Source organism: Bicyclus anynana, chromosome 20 (assembly GCF_947172395.1).
Source record: "Bicyclus anynana chromosome 20, ilBicAnyn1.1, whole genome shotgun sequence".
Classification (NCBI taxonomy): domain Eukaryota; kingdom Metazoa; phylum Arthropoda; class Insecta; order Lepidoptera; family Nymphalidae; genus Bicyclus; species Bicyclus anynana.
Genome location: NC_069102.1, coordinates 9224415 through 9242553, shown reverse-complemented (window position 1 = coordinate 9242553; position 18139 = coordinate 9224415). Strand labels below are relative to the sequence as shown.

The following is an 18139-nucleotide window of genomic DNA, read 5'->3' as shown; positions in this document are numbered from 1 at the left end:
TATAGACTTGGATTTCAACTAGGCCTTTATTTGAGAGACTTTTGAGGTTGTTTATTATTTAAACAAAATAACTAAGTAACTTCATGCAATGGAAAGGTACAATACATTTTGCCAGCTTGGCATTAAGTACTACAAACTATTACTACTAGTACTACAAATTATTCTGGTTTTTGTTTAAAAACCAGAAAAATTACAAACAAATTACAGCCTAATAAAATTATACAGGTATTAAACCATTTAAATTACATACAAAAACGCTTTAGATACGATTTTGTAATAGAATGGTGCTTAATTGAATTATCTTCCAAATCTTGAGTGACACATCCAACAACCGTATCGATATACGGATGAGATAAACCGAGAATAAGGTATTAAATCTACGAAAACCAACAACTAGAGGGTTTTATTGCGAGATTAGAACGAGATTAGTCGAGTTTTCTACAACAAGTTTTACTGGGAAGAAATGCGGTTCGTGTGGGAGCGTGCGTGGGTTGACCGCTGTCCAGAATATACTTCAGTAAAAGGACTTTGATATTAACTAATCTTACGAAATATTATGTTAAACAAAATAACGGAAGTGTTAGGTCGTTGAACCCATTTTCGTAATCTAAGTCGTTCATAAGTTATTACGACTGATCGAGTTTCAATTCGTTGCTTGAAACACTAATGGCGTTTCGTTCAGAAAAGCGTGCGCTGTGAAGAAGATAGCTTTATGAATAACAAAAATTTGTTATCTTTGACGTACACTTAAACTGTTTCATAGGCAAATCTTGCAACTGAATATTTAAATGTAGAATGAATTTATAGAAGACGCTTAGCCATGTTACATATCGATTTTCTTTCTACGCTAACGCATCCAAAACTAAAAAATGTTGTTTTATAGCAATGATAATTCGATTGAAAATGTCCCAACCAAATTCCAAAATGAACATGAAGCCATGATCTCTAGGCTAGGTAAGTAATGCATTACCAGAAGACAGATATGATAAACAATATTAATAATGCCGGCGAAGACAAAGTCCCCGATATCTGACGTAACTCACGATCTCGGGGGCGCCAGAACTGATACAGTCAAAGACCACCAAAACACCCTTCGCTAACTGCCCCAAAATACGCTTCGCGAACTGCCCTCTAAGCCGAGGTCCGAGTCTCAGACGAGACGCCCTTAGAGAGTCGTTCCGCCCATTGACTCTACTTCTGCCTTCGGGCCCCATCAGGCGATACTTCTGCGCTCGCCCAAATGCCACAGTGACGCCGCTGAGGTCTCATTAGGAAGCCTACTTACCTTACACAACCAGAAATTCATACCTTTTAGGTCCCCATACACATGGAATAAGTAGTAATCTAATATATAAAATTCTCGTGTCGCGGTGTTCGAACTTGAACTCCTCCGAAACGGCTCGACCGATTTTTGTGATCCTTAGCGTGATTGTCGGCCAGGGTGGAGAATCGGCTAACATCTATTTTTCATCCCCCTAAATGTTAAGGGTAGTCCAGCCCTACATTTTTTTTTTATTTTTTAGGCAAAATTTTTTGTTTTTATTTTTTTATGACACAGCATACAAAAATACATACAACCCTAAATTTTCACCCCTCTACGATCAACCCTTATATTTTATTTGTTAATTAAAAACTATAATTTTTTTTGGTAATTTTTTTTTTTATTTTTTTATGACTTACAATAAAAAATCTCATAATACTTTCAATTTTTCACCCCTCTACGATCAACCCCTATTTTTTATTTGTTAATTATAAACTTTAATTTTTTGGCAAAAACCCTAAAATAGCCCTTTTCTTTTTCCCATACAAATGATTTGTAACTAAAACGTAGTTAATTTGAGCTTTATTGTTATTGTATAAAGTTCATATTAATAATAATTAGAAAACGGGGTAGGGGTAGGGTAGTGGTAGGGTAGGGGTAGGGTAGGGGATGGGTAGGGTAGGGGTAGGGTTGGGGTAGGGTAGGGTAGGAGTAGGGTAGAGGTAGGGTAGGGGAAGGGTAGGGGTAGGGTAGGGGTAGGGTAGGGTAGGGTAGGGTAGGGTAGGGGTAGGGTAGGGGTAGGGTAGCGGTAGTTGAAAGTTTACATCGAGTTTCACGCGGACGAAGTCGCGGGCATCCGCTAGTAAATTTATAGATTTCATCTATTAAGCACGAGCTACATTGGTCATTATTAGATGACGCTAGTGACGTTGGCCTTAATTCCCAACGGATCGTCGGACCACATTCTGTACTGCCCTGAATTAATCACTTTGGCCACAATGAGCGGCAACGGGTGGAGGCTATTCTATTGTGCAAAGTGGGACGGCTGTTGACCCATAATTGTTTGGCGTAAAGACGACTATAAAAATAAATTGATGGGCTCGGCACATATCTGTTGCCAGCGCACTCATAAACTCTAGTGTTGCCACTCTTTATACTTGGGTAGTGAGTGAATGAGTGATGCAAATGAACTACTTCATATTTAGAAATAATATATTTTCTCGCAGCTTTATTCATGATACGTGATAGCGCAGTGCATATGACCTCTGTCTTCTATTCGGATGGCGTAGCTTTAAATCCGGTCAGAGATATGCAACTTAAATTTTTCACTTATGTGGATTTTAAGAAATTAAATAGCACGTGTCGAAAACGGTGAAGAAAAAACATGATACCTACCTGCATACGTCTGAGAATTTTCTTGATTCACTACGTATGAGAAGTCGGCTAATCCGCATTGAGCCAGCGTGGTGTACTATTAGCCTAACCCCTCTCATTTTGAAAGTGGTTAACTCAATAGTGAGCTAAATATGGGTTGTTAATGATGATAATTTATTGTCACTATAATTTATACACAGTATTTAGCATGTTTTTGTAGATCGTACTAATATGAGATGTAATTACATTAATTGGTCCAGGTCTGGCTGGTGGGAGGCTTCGGCCGTGGCTAATTACCACTATACCGGCAAAGACGCACCGCCAAGCGATTTAGCGTTCCGGTACGAAGTCGTGTAGAAACCGAAAAAGTGTGTGGATTTTCATCCTCCTCCTAACAAGTAAACCCGCTTCCATTTTAGACAGCATCATCACTTACCGGTGAGATTGTAGTCAAGGGCTAACTTGTAAAGGATTTAAAAAAAAATACTTATAAAATAACTGGTTGGTCTTCTGTAGAGTAACTAACGAGTTACTCCACAATAGCCTACCTCTAAGAGGATACGTGCAAAATATATATAAATAAATATTGTATCCATTACTCGTACGTATACTTATCACGTTCACAACGTAAGCTCAATAAAGGAATAATAATGATTTTAATCCTTCACTATAGATAGGAAGTGACAAATATAGTGGTGTCATATTACGTCGTCTAGCGGTCAACTTCCTATGACTTTTTCCTGTGAGTAGGTGATGTCAGAATGGACTGAGTGCCTAAGCTAGATAAGAACTTAAGCTCACTGACTCACTGTAAACAAACCGCTTTAATACTACAATTTCTTTCTACACAGTAGGTACTTACTAGACAAATACCTTATCATTAACTAGCGGACGCCCGCGACTTCGTCCGCCCTTAGACCTCTTTAATCCAGCCCGTTCAGTAACATCGCTGTAAAAATGGAGTAAATTCTCCCATTTTCCCAACATTTCCATTCACTGCTCTGCTCCTATTGATCGTAGCGTGATGAAAAAAAAGTATACTAGGTATAACCTGCCCAGGAGTATGAAGAATAATTGTACCAAGTTTCGTTAAAATCCGTCGAGTAGTTTTTGTTTCTGTAACGATAATAGAGACAGATAGACAAAAATTTTAGTGATTGCATTTTTGGCATCAGTATCGACACTAATCACCTGATAATTATTTTGGAAATATATTTCATGTACAGAATTGACCTCTCTACTTATTATAAGTATAATAATAATAATAATAATTTCTTTATTTATGGCAACAAAGGCCCATTGGTTAGTTACATTAAGATAACTTATAAAATATGTTAGAAGATACACAATTATATTTAAGAGGATAGAATAAATACATTAACAATCTCCTCACCGCACCAAAAGAGAAATAAATTAAGGCAATAAGTAAGGCACTAGATTTATTATAACTTACACTAGATTTATTATAAGTATAAGTAAGGCATTCAATGAATGTGGGTGGCTACAGGCAACTTTACCAGTACGCCTGGGCGGCATCGGCATTTGCAAAATTTCTGACGCGTTGGTTTAAAAATTTAGCATCCACACTTGTTAATTTTGAAATGTCGTATAAGACCGAGGCAGCTTGTCCGAGCACTGATTTACAAAAAGTTTATCCCAGAAATAGTAGGATTAGCCGCTCTGCAGACTGGTAAGGGAGGAACTTATTTGTACCACTAAGTATTTAGGTATAATTTAAATTATGTATATTTTTTCATTATGATGTTAATTTCTTTAGGAGATAGGTTACGATAATAATTAGGACATTTTGCTCCAATAATGGACTAATCCAATTGGCAAAGTCAATCGATTATGAGTCGATTGTGAATACTCTTTTAAATAAAAAAAAAATAGTCTTTGAATATGCTAAGCTGATAATCGAATTTGAAGTCTGTGTTGTATTACCAATTTACCAATTGCGATAAAAATAACAGGAAACTGTGAACTTCGGCGTTAAGGATAAATATAGTGCAATAATTAATTATTTATTATAGGCAATTCAAATTAGCGTTATATAAAAACTTATCTGGCTTATAATAAATTTTATATAACTGTTAGCCGCATACAATGGATTAATTAATTATTCATATGGCCATAACTGGCGCCAGCAGAAGTAATTAGTTTAATCACTAAGTAAACAAACTATGTTCATAATATATAATTATACTGTTATATACTTACTACTACATTATATGTATATACATATTTAATTTAACTACTAGCTGACCCGTCTAACATAGTCCTGTCATAATTTCTTCCTACAAAAACACTGAAATCGATATGAAAAGTTCCAATTTTTACCCCGCCCCCGATGTGTAGGAGAGCGTAAAATACATTACGACCTATACCTGCAAAAACTCATTAAAATCGGTCGAGCCGTTTCGCAGGAGTACAAGTATAAACAACGTGACAATATTTTACAACCATATCAAAAACACAGCTATTCCACTTGGTAATAATACTTTTAAGAGGAGACTCGAGCTCAGCAATGAGCCGAATATGTGTTGATAACGATGAAATGATGATTATATACGTTGTCAATATCCCTAGGACTCGTACAAAATGTTTTGCGTCTTCTTTTCTCATAAGCACGACTAGGATTCGAAATCCCACTTAACTAGTTCTTATAACTTTAGTATCTTTAATCTAAGACCATATTGCACTTACTAAGAGGTGAGATTATGGTCAAACGCTATTTAATATAAAAAATCCACGCTTGAGCTCTTGCACTCTACTCTACTAATCTTGATTATTACATTACCATCACAAAATAATGGAAGCAAAGAGAAAAATCAAGAACAAATCACAAACAAATTACAAGAAAGCAAAAACAATAAGCCCTGCCTCCGATTCCAGAGGGTGTGGGTTCGAATCATATCCGAGGCATGCACCTCCAACTTTTCAGTTGTGTGCATTTTAAGAAATTAAATATCACGTGTCTCAAACGGTGAAGGAAAACATCGTGAGGAAATCTGTATACCAGAGAATTTTCTTAATTCTCTGCATGTGTAAATTCCGCCAATCCGCATTGCGCCTACTACTATTAGCCTCTCATTCCGAGAGGAGACTCAAGTCAGCAGTGAGCAAAAGGTCGATAATGGCAAAAAATGACATAGACAATTTAACTAATATAGAAGTGCAGTGTTCGTTTCAACCTTGTGTATCAACGCAGCCCGCAACAGGCGCCGATTCAGTGACTGTGTGAGCTGTGAGTTGTGACTCATACAAATTACTGAGATTAGCGATGCTTAGGCCAAGTGTTGATTAGAGACTGCAGTTTAAGACACAACATTCTCACATGAATACAATCTTGATGAATACACTTGAGTCATCAAAATATAAGCGGAGCCCGTATTTTTGCTTACACTCGACTCACATAAATAAACTAAATCAGCCAACTTTAAAGTCTACTACACTGAGAAAAAAATCCTGGTGCGCCATACTTAAAATACGTAGCAAACCAGACACTATTACGTTTATAGCCGGCACCATGTTGTATACAAAGCTCCTTAAACATGGTGTTGCTTCTAAACAGCACAGTAAGCTGCATCATTACTATGTAAGTATACGGCATCTATTGTAGTATGCTACACCCATAGTAAGTAGTAATGTGCAAGCTCCTTACGTAAGTAGCTCATTTAAGTAGCTTATTTTTCTCAGTGTACAGGGTCATTTTTTCCCTTTAGGTTATGTCTCTTTGCACAAGCCGCCAGTAGCCGCTGGATGTTGGCAGTTCGAGACCGTTGTGCTTGGAGGTCCATGCAAGAGGCCTATATCCAGCAATGGACGTCTATCGGCTGATAAGGTAAGGGAGATTTAGAGTTTAAGAAACCAACGCGGGGAATGACCAAAAGAATGATAACATTTTGAGTTGATTACTACGGACTGACTGACTGAGGCAAGAGAAATTTATTTTAAGAAAGTTCAACACTATCACACTTAGGTATCTAAGAGATAAATGCATGGCTAAATCAGATATACCTACTTGTTTGAGTTTAACGTGTGAACGTCTCTATTGTACTTTGTAAGCTATATTGATAACGCAAATGATATCATTCTTGCAAACAATAAATTAACAAGTTTTTAGATTTTAATCTTTTGTGAAATTTAACGCACAAAGCGATCTTTTGTACTGTATAAAGCCCAATAACTGCTAAGCAATTAGCGCATTAGTATAATTAACAAGTCTAGACTTTCGTAAAACAAGTACACTTGGGCAGTAATAAAATTTTATTTTCTGTATTTCGTAGGAAATAAAATTCGTGTGATGAAATCATCCGCCTACCGTCCAAATTCCAAAACAACTTCAGATATTTGTATAATATTAAGTATATGTAAGTAATATTTAAGCAAACAAACAAACAAAACAAATAAGTATATTTTTAGGAGATAGAACTATGTGGTATTTTATGTAAAATGTAAAGTACTTAACGTTAACGTAACATCATGCTTTTTTATTTAAATTACCCCGTCAAGTGACAGTAAATATATCAATTTTTTTTTTCTTTTATAGTATAAGTGCGAGAGCTACATAGTCTTTTTTGTAACTTAGATCTTTTAAGAGCGCGCAGCACGTCGGTACGATATGGATAAAATTCGAAGCGCAAGCAAGACGCCGAACTATGACTTTCACGTGAGTGAAAAGCACGGAGCGATTGACGCGCGACGCAAATTTTATGACGTGAGCGCCAAAACCATTTTTACCTAATTGCCAGTAAATTAAACAACATAACGAAAAACAAAATGGCCATGTTCAAGATATATACCTAATTTTCTATACAAAATAAAAATTTAAGAAAATAAATTTGCTTTTCTTGAGATTGAAAGCAAAATGTGAGCAAAACATGTATTTTTCAAAAAAATAAACTATCGAGAAAAATTTTACAAATTGTGTATTTTGTATAGTCATAACGAAGCTAACACTTTGAAATATCATTTACCCTAATATCAGGCTCCTAACTTTTCCAGAATCTGAGATCCAGAACCATTTGTAACTACCAAATTACATATTGCACACTCTTAAGACCTCATTCGATCGAAAGTTTTTTTAACGGACGTTGAACAAGCGTTCAAATACAACAAATACATCCCCAAGTATACGAGTAATGTTCACACGACAGCGTTTTTAAAACAAGACGCTTTTTTTCGAGCAGTGTTGCATTTTCAATTTTGGGTGTTGGAAAGAGACCCTCCTAAAAATTATGATTTTTTTTAATATGGACAGCAAAACGGATTGTTAGTCGCAGTGTAAAAAATACATAATTTGATTTTCCGCTTTATAGTTTCTTGCATAATATAGAATTTTGCTACATAACATCACACTAACTCAGCTAAGTGGAAACACCCTAAGACAACACCTATTTCAGAAATTCTCTTATCTTTTTACGGGTGTGAAAATTGGCCATCAATCACTCGGCACGGCTCGGCACGCGTTAATCCGACGTTCTATTGACGGCTGACGTTCCTCTGTACTGCGCCTATTTTCATGTACAATGAACCGTTAGAAAAAAAGGCAAAAAGTAAAACGAATCAATGTCGCACATACTGTTTGTATTCATGGGCAAGATGTATTTTATAAGTGACAAAGATTTTACGAGCACTTTTGGAATGAGGAAAAATCACTAACCACGTTTTGTAGGTACAGTATAAAAAGACCAGCTGGTCTGGTGAGCTTTGTACCGTCTAACAAAATTAAATATACAGGGTGTCCCGTAAATATTACGACAACTTTACAAGGCGATAGCTGACATCAAGGCCTACTAAAATAGCGCAATATATGTTAGCCGAAGTTTTACGGTTTTCAAGTTACATTGGTTTTTGTACAAAATACAAAAATAAATATAACTTAAAAACCGTAAAATTAGTTTAGTAGGCCTTAGTGTCTGCTACCACCTTGTAGAGTATGTCGCACTATTTACGGGATACCCTGTATATAATAAAAGTTTCCGGGTAAAAAGAATTCCATGGTATTAATCCCAGGTTAGCTATAACTATGGATTTCGAAGATTGTAGTAGTAAATCAAGAGCCGTGATTGCTCAGTGGCTCTGCCTTCGATTTGGAGGGTGTAGATTTGAATTCAGTCAGGGCCTTACTCCTCTAACTTTTCAGTTATATGTACATTTTAAGAATTTAAATCTCAAACGGTGAACGAAAAACATCGTGAGAAAACCTGCATAACCATTTAGGGGTTGAAAAATCTTGACTGACATTATTTTTAGTATTTGTCTAGTAGTAGTTACGTACACATACCAATTTTTACAAATGTAACTTGAAAAATGAAGGACTTTCCATGCAAACTTTCAACCCCTGTTTGACCCCCTTTTGATTTAATATTCGCGACAAAAAGTATCCTTATAACATATTACGTATTATAGTCTCCAATCATGCCAAGATTCTTTTAAATTCAGCGGTCACAAAAAATACGGTCAGACAGACAAAAAATTAAAAAAAAAATTGGCTTTAGTATCGATCGTATTATGGTCTCCAAGTAAAATTTTCAAAATATCTTCAATGTACAGAATTTGACCTGTTACAGTTTTATTATAAGTATAGATAATATAACAACGAGGCAGTGAAGTTAATCAATATGCGCCCTTAAATGCAAACGAAAGTATCTGGGTTAATTCGATCTCGACTCCCCAGTGACAAGAAACAGACGAATGGGATCGGTTACAAACGCCTAAATTAAAATGCGCCGCGAGTAATATAAAACCATATTATGTTTAACGGTCCCACAACACTTGCAGTAACCTATTTTCGCATTAACGGTATGCATTTCACTGGTTGTCAATCTATACTAATGTCATAAAGAGGTATATTGTAAGTTGGTGAGGTAGTGGCTAATCTCTGTAGCTACTTAACGAATTAATTATTTTCGAATTTGGTGTAGACAAGTGTGCGGTCATCAATGTAGAGCGAGGAAGGATAGTGAGCTCCGAAAATATAGTTATTTCAGAAACTGTTATTCTCAGACCACTCCTTGAAGGCGAGACCTATAAATACCTTGGAATGACAAAAGCACTTGGTATTGAGACAGGGAATATGAAACAGGTAGTGAAGGAACGCTTCTTTGGCCGCCTGAAAAAAGTCCTAAAAAGTCTTTTATCAGGCGGTAACAAGGTGCGTGCCTTCAATATCTGGGTCATGCCCTTACTCATATACACTTTTGGCATTCTAAAGTGGACTCAAACCGAACTGGATTCCCTGGACTGTAAAGTCCGCTAACTGCTGACGTCATACCGGATGCATCACCCCCGTTCATCTGTAATGAGATTGTACATCCCACGCAAGTGTGGAGGACGTGGCTTCTTAAACGCCAAGAACCTCCATAATCGTGAGGTGTGCAACCTCAGAGATCATTTTCTCAAGATGAATGTGAGTATGTATCAGGATGTCGTTGCAGTGGATAAGGGACTTACCCCGCTATCCCTAGGCAAAGAGATCTGGCGCAAACCTATAGTAATTAGTAACTCAGATCGTGTGGCAATATGGAAGAGCAAGGAGTTGCATGGACGATTCTACAAGGCCCTTACTGGGCCGGATGTAGATCAAATAACATCTGTATCTTGGTTGCAATTCGGTGACCTCTTTGGGGAAACCGAGGGTTTTGTCTGTGCAATTATGGACGAAGTTATAAAGACGAGAAACTACCGGAAACACATTATGAAAGATGGCACTCTAGACATCTGTCGAGCGTGTCATCGTCCTGGGGAGTCCCTCAGGCATATTGTGTCCGGGTGTTCTCACCTTGCTAACGGCGAATACTTGCAGACATAATCAAGTAGCCAAGATAATTCACCAACTTGCTCTTCAGTATGGCCTTATCGATTTTGAGATGCCTTACTATAGGTACGACCCAGCGTCAGTTCTTGAAAATAGCAGTGCATTGCTCTACTGGGACCGAACTATTATCAATGACAGGTATATTGTAGCCAATAGACCTGATATAGTGCTAGTCGATCGGTCAGTGCGTCGTGCAATAATTGTTGATATTACTGTTCCACATGACGATAATCTGGTTAAAGCCGAAAAGGAAAAAGTATCAAAATACTTGGACCTTGCTCACGAGATTACCGCCATGTGGAATGTTGAGTCAACTATTATTGTTCCGATAGTTGTTTCAGTCAATGGTCTTACAGCGAAAAGCTTCGACCAACACCTTAAGAAGCTTTCGCTTAACTGTTGGATCAAGAGTCGGATACAAAAGGCAGTGATTCTTGAGACGGCGCGTATTGTGAGGAGGTTCCTCACTCTGGAGCCCTGACCACCTAATTTAATAACGAAAATAGAAAGCTATTTACTAAGTGACATAGGTATTTGGGTTTAGTAGTAAGTTGTGTCGCTGACTATGGTCTTTATTAGAAGGCTCAAAGTCACTCAGCGCGCGATGGAGCGAGCCTATGGACCCCAAGGTGCTGGAATAGCGACCCCGTACCGGAAAGCGCAGTGTTGGCCAGCGCCCAACTAGGTGCACCGAGGATATCAAGCGGTTTGCAGGGAGCCACTGGATGCTGGCGGCTCGAGACCGTTGTGCTTGGAGGTCCATGCAAGAGGCCTATGTCCAGCAGTGGACGTCTATCGGCTGATAAAGTAAGTAAGTTGAGAGATCAAGCGTGTTTGTGTGTCAAACTGAAGGTTCGAAGATTATACTTTCAGGTTTACACTACACCTCAGATGAATTATATAGAGACCTGCCTCACAGGATGTTACCCCTCTGTCTAAGTATTAAGATCGACGATCTAATGCGTTTAATAAAAACTGTTTCTATAGAATCAATATTTTATTTTTGTAATCGTTTTCGTCATGTAAAAAGCTTCCTAAAAATGCCAGTTACTGTAGTTAAGAGGCATAAACGTCTAGTTTACTAAACTTAATTACTCTATGTATTTCTAACTTAAGTAATTATATCAAATTTGCAGTAAAAACATTATCTTACAAAGAATTGATTCTTCAGCTGGAACAAAACATTGATCATGTAAATGAATATTCTGTGGAAGGAGTCTAAAAAATGTGTTTGTTAGTCTGTGTAAAAATTACACGTATTTTGATTGATCAAATTTAAGATTGTGTGTAGAGTAAGGACACAGAATATATTTATGTGTTAAATATTTTCAATGTGTGGCTTTACCTCATTCCCTCAAAAATTAGACATTTTTATTGGTGAATTTTATTGCAATACAAGTCCATAGGTATTTGGTCTGAGACTGACACTGATGCACTATGTCTACAGTCAACCACATGCTTTACACCTTACCACTAAAGCAAAAAAACTTTGAAAAGTAGACAATCAATACTACTTTGTGTTATTAACTGACTTCAAAAAGGAGGAGATTCTCAGTTTGATTGGTAAGATTTTTTTATGTATATGTAAGTATGTTCTTTGTTAATTATTAACATTTACTGTATTATCTCACAGAAAAAGTATTTTTTAAAATACTAAGTATGAATACTTGTTTTTTCTGTATTACTATTATTCTTGTGTTGTGGTATAAGTTACCAACAAATTCCTCAGAAACTGCTGGACTGATTTTTATAAAATTTTGTGTGCATTTCGAGAAGTGACAACATCTATTTTTTATACCCCAAAGTAAATAAGTAATCTAAGGGAAAAGAAACTCAAAGTTAATATTAATAGTTTTGATTTACATTTGTTTCATTTTCCTTCTTCTTACATGTAATTAATTTAATAAAAATTACTTAATTATGACTTAATTAGTTAACCGAAACATGCCTACATGATAAATAAATTTAGGTTTTATTGGACTGTATATTACTTATCTATGTAATTATTATTTACATATGAAACAATATAATTGAATGTAATAAATAGCCTGTGCGGCTACAGTTTATGATGTCCTGGTTTAAATTTTGGTTAAGGCTATGAAATGTAGAGTTTTTCTTTCAAGAATTTTTTAGTGGTAGCAGTTTGTGGTAACTTGTTATTGAGTATAATAACCCATCATCTTGGTAACTTGGTGGTTTACATTTCTCATCAAAAAAAATTTAAACAGTTCACCTGAACAGTACTTGCAGACTGTTTTGATTTTTTTGATGACAAGTATTATTAATATTTACTTAACATCTAATAATGAATGTCACATATATATGAGTCAAAAATCACTGCAACTGACAGCCGTATTGGAGCATAGAGCATCAGCTTCAATCATTTGGTGATATCAGCAGTCATTTTCAGCAGCTAGATTTACTTTAGAATTTTTTAATTTAGAATTTTAAACATAGTATCATGCTTCAAATCTCACCATGACATTGCTATGTGCAATGGCTTAGGCATATTTAACATCTATATCTCAGGTGAATAGGTACAAGGCAATATATTGTATTGTAGGATGTGTTCTCATAAGAATCATTTTGAAGGCAAGAACAAGCTCTAAGATCACTTATCGCCTTCAAAATATTGATGATTCTGTACTATTTCAGTTAAAAGTATTCAAAGACAGAATATAATTGTAAAAGTCAAAGTATAATATTGTGAACTGATGTTTATACAGAGATTCCTGGGTCATATATTAATTAAAAAAAAAAAACATACATACAGCCGAACGTAGAACCTCCTCCTTTTTGGAAGTCGGTTAAAAATAAGTATAAAGCATACCAATTTTAAGCCTCAATAGCTCAACGGTAAGAGGGGTCGGATTCATCACTAGAGGTGGTGGTTCAATCCTCACCCCGTTGGTCTATTGTTGTACCCACTCCTGAGACAGTCTTTCCCTAATAGTTGGAGGGGAATGGGAATATTATAAAAAAAGTATGGCAAATATTCTTTTTTTTAAAAAGAAAGAAAAAAGATTACCCAGTAGTGTTGTACCTTATTGATCTTGGTTGTTCAAGAAGTTTATAGGGTAAGCTATACAAAAAATATAAATAATATTTTAATTATACCTCTTGATTGACAGTCTGATTGAAATTGGGTTGGAGACTGATAGATAGTCTGAAATAAAATATATGCTACTTTTTAACACACATGATATGCCCACACTTCCAGACTTTGTAATCCTCTGTGCCAAATTCTATAGGTCTATACCTCTCTACAAAATTCAATAGGTCTATAGACCTCTGTGCCAAATTCAATAGGTCTATAGACCTCTGTGCCAAATTCAATAGGTCTATAGACCTCTGTGCCAAATTCAATAGGTCTATAGACCTCTGTGCCAAATTCAATAGGTCTATAGACCTCTGTGCCAAATTCAATAGGTCTATAGACCTCTGTGCCAAATTCAATAGGTCTATAGACCTCTGTGCCAAATTCAATAGGTCTATAGACCTCTGTGCCAAATTCTAAGGGTCGATAGACCTCTGTACCAAATTTCCTCTAGATCCATTCAGCCTTTCTGTCACCTTAAGAGAAAACAAACATTGTTACATCCATCCATCCAAACTTTCACGTCTAGAACTAAATTCGATGGAAAAGGTAGTTTGTAGACTACGGTTTGTACATTTTTTGTTTTTTTTTTTTTTCTACAAACTTAAAAACCATATTCAAGTTATCAGCCATCACGTGACTTTCAAAACTTTCTGAACCTTTTGAGATTAGCTTTGTGAATACCACCACAAGGAAGCTTAACTTTTCAGGACGTAAAGCTGTGTTCGCCAATAATGGTTCCAGAATCGAAACACCTTAATCACCTTTACGTTTAAGTTAGAATAGTGTAGATTTAATTTATGACTAATTTGGAAATAAACAAATGGTTAAGTACTTACGTATCGTTCGTTAGTTGCTGTAAGAAGGAAGTAAACTATGGAAATATAGGTTTATAAACAAAACACAACACAAAAAATATCACACACACCACATTATCACTAAGTCAAGTCACTAACCCCGGATCCCGGCGCGGACCGGGCGTAACACATAAATATAAATTCTTCACTCTTTACAGTTCACCTTCACTCTTCAGATTGGATTGTGATTGCAATACATTCGTCTTGTCAAACAGGCTTCGAAGATTTCATTCAGCTCGGTCATTTGTTCAACTGACTACAGATAAAAAATCACAAAAAAGTAAAAACATGAAGAAGACGCCCAAGGAATTTACTCATTCACCCTTTACCATCCTTAGACCACAAGAAATATGCTAATAGCACCATCTAGCGTGGCACAGAAACATTTTTCTACGTAAATAAGTTTTATGTACACAGATGGCCGTGTAAGTTCTAAAAGTAGTAACTTGTTGTGCGATATCTAGCGTCGAGAAGTATTTCTTAAACGTAAGTAGAAAATCTGTAAGATGGCGCTAATAATTTTTTTTTATCTACTCGTCAATAGATGTCGCTAGTTTACACATGTTAAGGGTAGTTTTCATTATCCACAAAAATGTAGTTAAAAAAACTGACCATTCTAAAAGAAATTCAAGTTTAGATTCTGTTTACTGTCTGAGTACTATACTTAACTTGACTGTAACACAACATTAAAAAATGACACAGTTATGAATTACTTTAATTTTTTTTTATTAAAAAGATTAATATTCTGAGATAATTTAATTTACTGCCTATCTATCTACTTTTTACCTGCCTATCAACTTTTTACCTACCTGTCTAAAATACTAACTTCATAGCGCAGTGGTGTGCGCGGTGAATCTTTATGACGGAGATCCTCATCGATCCCCGAATTGGCCGATTGAGGTTTTCTTAATTAGTCCAGGTAGAGCTGGTGGGAGGTTTCCGCCGTGGCTAGTAGCCACCCTAACGGAAAAGAAGTGCTGCCAAGCGATTTAGCGTTCCGGTACGATGTTGTGTAGAAACCGAAAGGAGTGTGGATTTCATCCTACTCCTAACAAGTTAGCCTGCTTCCATCTCAGATTGCATCATCACTTACTATGAGTGATAATTAAAAATTACATACATACAATTTTATTTATTTTGTACTAGCGGGCGCCCGCGACTTCGTCCGCCCTTGACCTTCTTAATCCAGCCCTTACAGTAGTATCGCTGTAAAAATGCAGTAACTTTTTTCGGTTATTTTAACTTTTCTCTCACTGCTCTGCTCCTATTGATCGTAGCGTGATGAAAAATATACTATAACCTCCCCAGGAGTATGAAGTATAATTATACCAAGTTTTTTTTTTAAAGAATACTTATTTGCCATATCTTTTGTAATATGGCCAATATTCCCATTTCCCTCCAACTAGTCGAGAAACACTGTGCTTAGGAGTGGGTACGACAATAGACCAACGGGGCGGGGATCGAACCACCACCCCTCGGTGATGAGGCTTTAAGTTTCGTTTTAATCCGTTGAGTAGTCTTTGTTTCTATAACGAACATATAGACAGACAGACAGACCAAAATTTTACTGATTGCATTTTGGCATCCGTATCGATCACTAATCACCCCCTGATAGTTATTTTGGAAATATATTTCATGTACAGAATTGATCTCTCTACAGATTTATTGTAAGTATAGATAGATAGATAGATAATAGATAGTACCTAATATAGATTTGTGAGAGGGTTTGTCAAGATTTAAATCCAAACAAAAATAATGAGTCCATTCAGAATAGATGAAAGCTGAAGATACGGACCTCAACGTCGCCTGTCACAACTGTATGACGGCTCGTTAAGATGGCGGAGGCCGGTGGGAATTGCAACATATGGCAAAAAATACATTATTTTTCTTTTCCGAGCTTTATTTTTATTTACGAGTATTTACCAAAAAGCAAGTAAGTGAGGATAGAGATACATGGAGAAGGATGGAGGAGGTCTATGCCCAAAAATGGGCGTTCCAATAATTAACTGACATAAAGCAGTGACATAATCTTAACAATGACGAAGAATTTTTCTGACCTATAATATTTATTAACATTTTAAATTGAAATTGACATGTTTAAAATTAATACTAAATTTATAATGAATAATGTTTTGCAATTACTTTTAAATTATTGGAAATTAAGGCTTTATTATTATTAATATTAAGTAAGTGAGGAACATCTTTTCATCAACGCGATGATTGTTTTTTGGGTGCCTAACTATATTTTGCCTTCACCGAATTTTTTACGGCCTCCAGTGGTGTGCGCGGTGGATTTACTAGACGGAGGTCCTGGATTCGATCCTCGGCTGGGCCGATTGAGGTTTTCTTAATTGGTCCAGGTCTGGCTGGTGGGAGGCTTCGGCCGTGGCTAGTTACCACCCTACCGACAAAGACTTACCGCCAAGCGATTTAGCGTTCCGGTACGATGTCGTGTAGAAACCGAAAGGAGTGTGAATTTCATCCTACTCCTAACAAGTTAGCCCGCTTACATCTTAGATTACATCATCACTAACCATCAGGTGAGATTGTAGTCAAGGGCCAACTTGTAGAGAATAAAAAAAAATTAAAATTAATGAATAACAATAATAAAATTAATGAAAGTTAGTTACGTGACCCTACCATATTAAACAGGATGTTGACACCATCTTGTAAGACCAACTTCAAAAGTAATTTTATGGTTTGAAAATGAATTTCGTGAACAATACCTTTTCTTTTCACCCCTTTTGATAACTTTTCGTACTTTTTAGGGTATCTCTACAAACTAAACTTTTGTTTTTTTCTCAAAATTCACTTAATTAAAATTTTGCAATTTTGTATACATAAAAACACCATCTTGTAAGACCAACTTCAAAAGTAATTTTATGGTTTGAAAATGAATTTCGTGAACAATACCTTTTCTTTCCACCCCTTTTGATAACTTTTCGTACTTTTTAGGGTATCTCTACTAACTAAACTTTTGTTTTTTTCTCAAAATTCACTTAATTAAAATTTTTCAATTTTGTTTACATAAAAACATGGCCGTTTGTTTCGATACGATTGTGCAATCACGTGGCATAGTAAGACTTCAGTTGAGTTTAAAAGAAATTTCAAAAACTCACGTTTCTTTTGTTGAATGTTTGCAAAAGTTGCCCCCTGTTTTTGTAATAATGGGACTATAGCATAACTTGTAAAAAACCAGAGTAAGAACGCTTGCGAAACTTCTTTCGAACAAAAACCGCAAAAATGCGTTTTGGTCCAACGGATTGAGGGTTCCGTATCCATTTAAAAATTAATTAATTATTTACTCTATTACCTACTTAATGGAAATACTCATATAACTGGGTATCAGCGGCGAAGAGTCCATACAGGCCTATTCCCAGCGGGTTACCTTTTAAAAATCATTATTGTAATGAATATAGGTATATGTATGAATTTATGAGAAGCCGGAGTTCGTATCAAGCGGTATGAATTTTCTTTTCTTTGGGACGGCTTATCTTCGTCAAAATTTCATCCTTCGCCACTGCTTGGTATAAGTACAAACTGTCGTTTTCTTACATTTATATTTTATACAATACTAGCAGACGCCCGCGACTTCATCCGCGTGAAACTTGATTTATTTTTCAACTACCCCTACCCTACCCCTACCCCCACTACTACTCCTACCCCTTTAATTTTTTAATTCTTTTCTATCGTAAGAACCTTCTCCTGACAATAACAAACACAAAAAA

The 18139-nt window shown here is 36.1% G+C and overlaps 1 protein-coding gene across 5 annotated transcripts in view; it reads right to left on the bottom strand.

The window, feature by feature from the left end:
* LOC112057974 (dystroglycan 1) overlaps positions 1-14599 on the bottom strand; it is a 162637-nt gene extending 148038 nt beyond the window's left edge. For 2 of the 5 annotated variants that reach the window (XM_052887868.1, XM_052887871.1), the window contains exon 1: positions 14394-14596. The gene's annotated coding sequence lies outside the window, so the exon portion shown is untranslated. Of the gene's footprint in view, positions 1-14393 lie in introns of all 5 variants that reach the window. The other 3 variants (XM_052887874.1, XM_024098589.2, XM_052887872.1) reach the window with 3 other exon arrangements.
* Between the last annotated feature and the right edge of the window lie 3540 nt (positions 14600-18139).